The following is a 9,925-nucleotide window of genomic DNA, read 5'->3' on the forward strand; positions in this document are numbered from 1 at the left end:
AAGTTGCCTGGTAGTCTGTCAGAATCCAGTCTCACATTATTAGCATGGACTACTAATCCTGTTAACAAATCCTGCTTGTTGTAATGGACCAGACTTTGGGACAAAAGATAAAAGTGTAGGGTCTCGTTCAAGTTTCATTATCCACCGAGCTGAAACTTTTTATTAGACTGAGTACCACCAGGTTCAGTACAGGTATCAAAGAAAAATCCTGTTTTTAAAGGATTACATAGTGATTTTGTCCATAAGGTTTAGTGGTAAGTGTCTAAAATTATACTGAGAAATCAGCCTAGGATGGCAGGAAACATCAAGTGTGAATATTGCATTCATGCTTCTTGCCACCTGAGAGCCTGAGGGAGACTTGTCTGTAAAGCAGATCACCTGGAATGATCCTTAGTTCTTTAGTGATGCAAGAAACAAGATTTTCCTGTCCAATATGTCAGGACAAACTAAATAGATGAACAGTCACAGATCAATAAACACACAAGAACTCATCAAACAGGAATTGTTACTTAAGGGAAGTAATTTTATGATAAAATTCAGTTTAGTCAGGGGTCTGATATAAGGATATATCAGTTTAATTCCAAAACTTATCATAAGCTTAATTATTAAAATGTTTGTTTATATTCACCTATGTTCTCAGTTCAGTTCAGTCGCTCAGTCGTGTCTAACTCTTTGTGACCCCATGAATCGCAGCACGCCAGGCCTCCCTGTCCATCACCAACTTCCGGAGTTGACCCAAACTCAAATCCATCGAGTCAGTGATGCCATCCAGCCATCTCATCCTCTGTTGTCCCCTTCTCCTCCTGCCCCCAATCCCTCCCAGCATCAGAATCTTTTCCAATGAGTCAACTCTTCACATGACGTGGTCAAAGTACTAGAGTTTCAGCGTTAGCATCATTCCTTCCAAAGATATCCCAGGGCTGATCTCCTTCAGAATGGACTGGTTGGATATCCTTGCAGTCCAAGGGACTCTCAAGAGTCTTCTCAAACACCACAATTCAAAAGCATCAATTCTTTGGTGCTCAGCCTTCTTCACAGTCCAACTCTCACATCCATACATGACCACAGGAAAAACCATAGCCTCGACTAGATGAACCTTTGTTGGCAAAGTAATGTCTGTGCTTTTGAATATGCTATCTAGGTTGGTCATAACTTTCCTTCCAGGAGTAAGCGTCTTTTAATTTCATGGCTGCAGTCCCCACCTGCAGTGATCTTGGAGCCCAAAAAAATCAAGTCTGACACTGTTTCCACTGTTTCCCCATCTATTTCCCATGAAGTGATGGGACCAGATGCCATGATCTTCATTTTCTGAATGTTGAGCTTTAAGCCAACTTTTTCACTCTCCACTTTCACTTTCATCAAGAGGCTTTTTAGTTCCTCTTCACTTTCTTCCATAAAAGGGTGGTGTCATCTGCATATCTGAGGTTATTGATATTTCTCCCAGCAATCTTGATTCCAGCTTGTGTCTATGTTCTAGTCTTCCCTAAATCTGCTGGCACAGCTTTTGGTTTGTGAGGGTATACATTTCAGGGTAAAATGTGCTTATTTTAGTTTCCCCACCATTTTTCACCACACAGTATCACTATCAGTCGACTAATATCTGTGGAGTTTTGGTTACCCTTCCCACATCTCATTTCCATTCAAGTCAGACAATCACAAATACCTTTAAATTGATGACATTTTCTCATTTCTTACAACATAAAATCCAGGTTCCTAAGTAGGGCATTGTATGTTTCCAAGCCTCTCCATAATGTCTTTCCTCATACCCTAGAATCCAGGTCAACCTCAAATGCTGCCCTGTAACAGCAGATCATATAAGATTTCTGGAGATTTTGTCACATGTCTCTTCCTCAAAAGAGCCCCCTCAATTGCTTTCTGATCTCACTCCCTTGTGCTTTTAATTTTCAGCTCATTCCCTTCTGTGTTGTTTTTTGTGATCCCTAACACATGGAGTTGATCAATTTCCCTTTCTTTACACCATCCAATCCCAAAGAAAGGCAGTGCCAAAGAATTCTTAAGGTACCGCACAATTGCACTTATCTCACACGCTAGTAAAGTAATGCTCAAAATTCTCCAGGCCAGGCTTCAGCAATACGTGAACCGTGAACTTCCTGATGTTCAAGCTGGTTTTAGAAAAGGCAGAGGAACCAAAGATCAAATTGCCAACATCTGCTGGATGATTGAAAAAGCAAGAGAGTTCCAGAAAAACATCTATTTCTGTTTTATTGACTATGCCAAAGCCTTTGACTGTGTGTATCACAATAAACTGTGGAAAATTCTGAAAGAGATGGGAATACCAGATCACCTGACCTTCCTCTTGAGAAACCTATATGCAGGTCAGGAAGCAACAGTTAGAACTGGACATGGAACAACAGACTGGTTCCAAATAGGAGAAGGAGTACGTCACAGCTGTATATTGTCACCCTGCTTATTTAACTTCTATGCAGAGTACATCATGAGAAACCCTGGGCTGGAAGAAGCACAAGCTGGAATCAAGATTGCTGGAAGAAATATCAATAACCTCAGATATGCAGATGACACCACCCTTATGGTAGAAAGTGAAGAGGAACTCAAAAGCCTCTTGATGAAAGTGAAAGAGGAGAGTGAAAAAGTTGTCTTAAAGCTCAACATTCAGAAAATGAAAACCATGGCACCTGGTTCCATCACTTCATGAGAAATAGATGGGGAAACAGTGGAAACAGTGTTAGACTTTATTTTTGGGGGCTTCCAAATCACTGCAGATGGTGATTGCAGCCATGAAATTAAAAGACGCTTACTCCTTGGAAGGAAAGTTATGTCCAACCTAGATAGCATATTGAAAAGCAGAGACATTACTTTGTCCACAAAGGTGCATCTAGTCAAGGCTATGGTTTTTCCTGTGGTCATGTATGGATGTGAGAGTTGAACTGTGAAGAAAGCTGAGCACTGAAGAATTGATGCTTTTGAACTGTGGTGTTGGAGAAGACTCTTGAGAGTCCCTTGGGCTGCAAGGAGATCCAACCATTCCATTCTAAAGGAGATCAGTCCTGGGTGTTCATTGGAAGGGCTGATGCTAAGGCTGAAACTCCAATACTTTGGCCACTTCACATGAAGAGTTGACTCATTGGAAAAGACTCTGATGCTGGGAAGGATTGGGGGCAGGAGAAGAAGAGGATGACAGAGGATGAGATGGCTGGATGGCATCACCGACTCAATGGACATGAGTTTGTGTGAACTCCAGGAGATGGTGATGGACAGGGAGGCCTGGCGTGCTGCGATTCATTGGGTCGCAAAGAGTCAGACACGACTGAGCAACTGAATTGAACTGAACTGAACTGAAAGAAGTATAAACTTTTGCCTTCTTCCCAATAACACCAAATAGAATTTACATAGTGAGCATGTATCTCAACCTCTTACTAATATGCACAAACAAATATTTCTACAAACACTGCTACCCACTGAATTTTTGTGTTCCCCCAAAATACATATGTTGAGCACCTAATGACCAAGGTATTTCTGTTAGAAAGATGGTTAGGTCATGAGGGCAGAGCTCTCATCAATGGAATAGTACCCTTATCAAACAGACCTCAGACAACTCCTTCCCTTCTGCCTTGAAGGGACACATCAGGAAGATGACTGACTGTCTATAAACCAAGAAACAGTCCTTCTCCAGACAGAAAATCTGTTTATGCCTTGGTCTTCCCTGCCTCCACATATGTGAGAAATAAGTATTTGTTGTTTAAGCTACTTGGTTTATTGTATTCTGTTACAGCAACCACGATGGATTAAGACAAACCCAAAATGACATTAAAGCATTATGCAAATTAAACATTATAGATAAAACATAACTATTGTTTACATGCACAATAAAAATTGCATTTTATAATATTGCTTATATACAATATAAATATATTTTTACAAATATATTTATATTTAAAATATAAATATATTTGTATTTATATACAATATAAATATATTTTCTCTGTCTATATATCTGTGCATTCACCTGAGACTGACTTCTGCCTAGAGAACATTTCCTTTAATATCTTTTTTTTTTGTCTATATAACATTTTTTTTTAAACTTTACAATATTGTATTGGTTTTGCCAAATATTGAATGAATCCGCCACAGGTATACATGTGTTCCCCATCCTGAACTTCCTCCGTCCTCCCTCCCCATTCCATCCCTCTGGGTCGTCCCAGTGCACCAGCCCCAAGCATCCAGTATCGTGCATTGAACCTGGATTGGTGACTCGATTCATACATGATATTATACATGTTTCAATGTCGTTCTCCCAGATCTTCCCATCCTCTCCCTCTCCCACAGAGTCCATAAGACTGTTCTATACATCAGTGTCTCTTTTGCTGTCTCGTATACAGGGTTAACGTTACCATCTTTCTAAATTCCATATATATGCCTTAGTATACTCTATTGGTGTTTTTCTTTCCGGCTTACTTCACTCTGTATAGTAGGCTCCAGTTTCATCCACCTCATTAGAACTGATTCAAATGTATTCTTTTTAATGGCTGAGTAATACTCCATTGTGTATATGTACCACTGCTTTCTTATCCATTCATCTGCTGATGGACATCTAGGTTGCTTCCATGTCCTGGCTATTATAAACAGTGCTGCGATGAACATTGGGGTACACGAGTCTCTTTCCCTTCTGGTTTCCTCAGTGTGTATGCCCAGCAGTGGGATTGCTGGATCATAAGGAAGTTCTATTTCCAGTTTTTTAAGGAATCTCCACACTGTTCTCCATAGTGGCTGTACTAGTTTGCATTCCCACCAACAGTGTAAGAGGGTTCCCTTTTCTCCACACCCTGTCCAGCATTTATTGCTTGTAGACTTTTGGATCGCAGCCATTCTGACTGGCGTGAAATGATACCTCATTGTGGTTTTGATTTGCATTTCTTTGATAATGAGTGATGTTGAGCATCTTTTCATGTGTTTGTTAGCCATCTGTATGTCTTCTTTGAAGAAATGTCTATTTAGTTCTTTGGCCCATTTTTGGATTGGGTCATTTATTTTTCTGGAATTGAGCTACAGGAGTTGCTTGTATATTTTTGAGATTAGTTGTTTGTCAGTTGCTTCATTTGCTACTATTTTCTCCCGTTCTGAAGGCTGTCTTTTCACCTTGCTTATAGTTTCCTTTGTTGTGCAGAAGCTTTTAAGGTTAATTAGGTCCCATTTGTTTATTTTTGCTTTTATTTCCAATATTCTGGGAGGTGGGTCATAGAGGATCCTGCTGTGATGTATGTCGGAGAGTGTTTTGCCTATGTTTTCCTCTAGGAGTTTTATAGTTTCTGGTCTTATGTTTAGATCTTTGATCCATTTTGAGTTTATTTTTGTGTATGGTGTTAGAAAGTGTTCCAGTTTCATTCTTTTACAAGTGGTTGACCAGTTTTCCCAGCACCACTTGTTAAAGAGATTGTCTTTTCTCCATTGTATATTCTTGCCTCCTTTGTCAAAGATAAGGTGTCCATATGTGTGTGGATTTATCTCTGGGCTTTCTATTTTGTTCCATTGATCTATATTTCTGTCTTTGTGCCAATACCATACTGTCTTGATGACTGTGGCTTTGTAGTAGAGCCTGAAGTCAGGTAGGTTGATTCCTCCAGTTCTATTCTTCTTTCTCAAGATAGCTTTGGCTATTCGAGGTTTTTTGTATTTCCATACAAATTGTGAAATTATTTGTTCTAGCTCTGTGAAGAATACCGTTGGTAGCTTGATAGAGATTGCATTGAATCTATAAATTGCTTTGGGTAGTATACTCATTTTCACTATATTGAGTCTTCCAATCCATGAACATGGTATATTTCTCCATCTATTAGTGTCCTCTTTGATTTCTTTCACCAGTGTTTTATAGTTTTCTATATATAGGTCTTTAGTTTCTTTAGGTAGATATATTCCTAAGTATTTTATTCTTTCCGTTGCAATGGTGAATGGAATTGTTTCCTTAATTTCTCTTTCTGTTTTCTCATTATTAGTGTATAGGAATGCAAGGGATTTCTGTGTGTTGATTTTATATCCTGCAACTTTACTATAATCATTGATTAGTTCTAGTAATTTTCTGGTGGAGTCTCTAGGGTTTTCTATGTAGAGGATCATGTCATCTGCAAATAGTGAGAGTTTTACTTCTTCTTTTCCAATTTGGATTCCTTTTATTTCTTTTTCTGCTCTGATTGCTGTGGCCAAAACTTCCAAAACTATGTTGAATAGTAATGGTGAAAGTGGGCACCCTTGTCTTGTTCCTGGTTTTAGAGGAAATGCTTTCAATTTTTCACCATTGAGGATAATGTTTGCTGTGGGTTTGTCATATATAGCTTTTATTATGTTGAGGTATGTTTCTTCTATTCCTGCTTTCTGGAGAGTTTTTATCATAAATGGATGCTGAATTTTGTAAAAGGCTTTCTCTGCATCTATTGAGATAATCATATGGTTTTTATTTTTCAATTTGTTAATGTGGTGTATTACATTGATTGATTTGCGGATATTGAAGAATCCTTGCATCCCTGGGATAAAGCCCACTTGGTCATGGTGTATGATCTTTTAAATGTGTTCTTGAATTCTGATTGCTAGAACTTTGTTAAGGATTTTTGCATCTATGTTCATCAGTGATATTGGCCTGTAGTCTTCTTTTTTTGTGGCATCTTTGTCAGGTTTTGGTATTAGGGTGATGGTGGCCTCATAGAATGAGTTTGGAAGTTTACCTTCCTCTGCAATTTTCTGGAAGAGTTTGAGTAGGATAGGTGTTAGCTCTTCTCTAAATGTTTAACAGAATTTGCCCGTGAAGCCATCTAGTCCTGGACATTTATTTGTTGGATGATTTTTAATCACAGTTTCAATTTCATTACTTGTGATTGCTCTATTCATATTTTTTATTTGTTCCTATTTCAGTCTTGAAAGGTTGTACCTTTCTAAGAATTTTTCTGTTTCTTCCAGGCTGTCCATTGTTTTGGTATTGTAGTAGTCCTTTATGATCATTTGTATTTCTGTGATGTCTATTGTAACTCCTCCTTTTTTATTTCTAATTTTTTTATCTGAGTCCTCTCTTCTTTTCTTGATGGGCCTGGCTAAAGATTTATCAATTTTATTTATCTTCTCAAAGAACCAGCTTTCCATTTCATTGATTTTTGCTATTATTTTCTCTGTCTGATTTCATTTGTTTCTGCTCTGATCTTTGTGATTTATTTCTTTCCACTAACTTTGGGTTTTGTTTGTTTCTCTCTAATTGCTTTAGGTGTAAGATTATGTTGTTTATTTGGGATTTTTTGCTTCTTGAGGTAAGATTGATCGCTATAAACTTCCTTATTAGAACTGCTTTTACTGCGTCACATAGATTTTGGATCATCATGCTTTTGTTGGCATTTATCTCTAGATATGTTTTTAATGTCCTCTTAGACTTGTTCAGTGATTCATTGGTTACTTATAAACATATTGTTTAGCATCCATGTGTTTGTGTTTTTTATAGTTTTTTTCCCTGTAATTGATTTCTAATCTCCTAGGAATGCAGTCAGAAAAGATGCTTGAAATGATTTCAGTTTTCTTAAATTTACTAAGGCTTTATTTTTGGCCCAAGATGTGATCTATCCTACAGAATGTTCTGCCCGCACTTGAGAAGAAAGTGTATTCTGCTGCTTTTGAATGGAATGGTCTACAAATATGAATTAAGTATATGGTCAATGTGTCATTTAAGTTTTGTGGTTTACTTATTTTCTGTTTGGATGACATGTTCATTTATATAAGTGAGGTGTTCAAGTCTCCAATATTTTTATGTTATTGTAGATTTTTCTTTAATGACTGTTAGCATTTTCCCTACATATTGAGATGTTCCCATGTTAGACGTATGTATATTTACAATTGTTACATCTTCTGCTTGGATTGATCTCTTGATCATTATGTAGTATACTTCCTTGTCTCTTGTAATAGTCTTTATCTAAAAGTCTATTTTGTCTGAAATGAGTATTGCTACTCCAGCTTTCTTTTGATTTCCAAAGGCATGAAATATGTTTTACCATGTCTCCTCACTTTTAGTCTATATGTGTCCCTAGGTGTGAAGTGGATCGCCTATATGTATAAATATCTTGTTTTTATATCCATTCAGGCAGTCTATCCATTTTCTTGGAGCATTTAATCCTCTTACATTTGACATAATTATTGATATGTATGTTCCTCTGTTCAATTCAGTTCAGTCGCTCAGTTATATCTGACTCTTTGTGACCCCAGGGACTGCAGCATGCCAGGCCTCCATATCCATCAACAACTCCCGGAGTTTACTCAAACTCATGTCCATTGAGTCAATGATGCCATCCAACCATCTCATCCTCTGTCGTCCCCTTCTCCTCCTACCTTCAATCTTTCCCAGCATCAGGGTCTTTTCAAATGAGTCAGCTCTTCGCATCAGGTGGCCAGAGTATTGGAGTTTCAGCTTCAGCATCAGTCCTTCCAAAGAACAACCAGGACTGATCTCCTTTAGGATGGACTGGTTTTATCTCCTTGCAGTCAAGAGTCTTCTCCAACATCAGAGCTCAAAAACATCAATTCTTTGGCACTCAGCTTTCTTTACAGTCCAAATCTCGCATCCATACATGACTACTGGGAAAATCATAGCTTTGAATACATGGACCTTTCTTGGTAAAGTAATGTTTCTGCTTTTCAATATGCTGTCTAGGTTGGTCATAACTTTCCTTCCAAGGAGTAAGTGTCTTTTAATTTGATGGCTGCAGTCACCATCTGCAGTGATTTTGGAGCCCCCAAAATTAGTCTGTCATTCTTCCCTTTGTTTCCCCATCTATTTGCCATGAAGTGATGGGACCGGATGCCATGATCTTAGTTTTCTGAATGTTGAGCTTTAAGCCAACTTTTTCACTCTCCTCTTTTACTTTCATCAAGAGGCTCTTTAGTTCTTCTTCACTTTCTGCCATAAGAATGGTGTCATCTGCATATCTGGGAGAAGGCAATGGCACCCCACTCCAGTACTCTTGCCTGGAAAATCCCATGGACAGAGGAGCCTGGTAGGATGCAGTCCATGGGGTTGCTAGGAGTCGGACATGACAGAACAACTTCACTTTCACTTTCAGGCATTGGAGAAGGAAATGGCAACACACTCCAGTGTTCTTGCCTGGAGAATCCCAGAGACAGGGGAGCCTGGTGGGCTGCCTTCTATGGGGTTGCACAGAGTTGGACACAACTGAAGCAACTTAGCAACAGCATCTCCGTATCTGAGGTTATCAATAGTTCTCCCAGCAATCTTGATTCCAGCTTGTGCTTCTTCCAGCCCAGGATTTCTCATGATGTAATCTGCATATAAATTAAATGAATAGGGTGACAATATACAGCCTTGACGTACTCCTTTTCCTATTTGGAACCAGTCTGTTTTCCATGTCCAGTTCTAACTATTGCTTCCTGACCTGCATATAGATTTCTCCGGAGGCAGGTCAGGTGGTCTGGTATTCCCATCTCTTGCAGAATTTTCTACAGTTTATTGTGATCCACACAGTCAAAGGCTTTGGCATAGTCAATAAAGCAGAAATATATGTTTTTCTGAAACTCTTGTTTTTTTGATGATCCAGCGGATATTGGCAAATTGATCTCTGGTTCCTCTGCCTTTTGTAAAACAAGCTTGAACACCTGGAAGTTCACGGTTCACATATTGTTGAAGCCTGGTTTGGAGAATTTTGAGCATTACTTTACTAGAATCTGAGTTAAGTGCAATTGTGTGGTAATCTGAACATTCTTTGGCATTGCCTGTCTTAGGGATTGGAATGAAAACTGACCTTTTCCAGTCCTGTGGCCACTGATGAGTTTTCCAAATTTGCTGGCATATTGAGTGGAGCACTTTCACAGCATCATCTTTTAGGATTTGAAATAGCTCAACTGTAATCCATCACCTCCACTAGCCTTGTTTGTAGTGATGCTTCCTAAGGCCCACTTGATTTCACAT

This window comes from Bos taurus, chromosome 1 (genome assembly GCF_002263795.3).
Source record: "Bos taurus isolate L1 Dominette 01449 registration number 42190680 breed Hereford chromosome 1, ARS-UCD2.0, whole genome shotgun sequence".
Lineage (NCBI taxonomy): Eukaryota > Metazoa > Chordata > Mammalia > Artiodactyla > Bovidae > Bos > Bos taurus.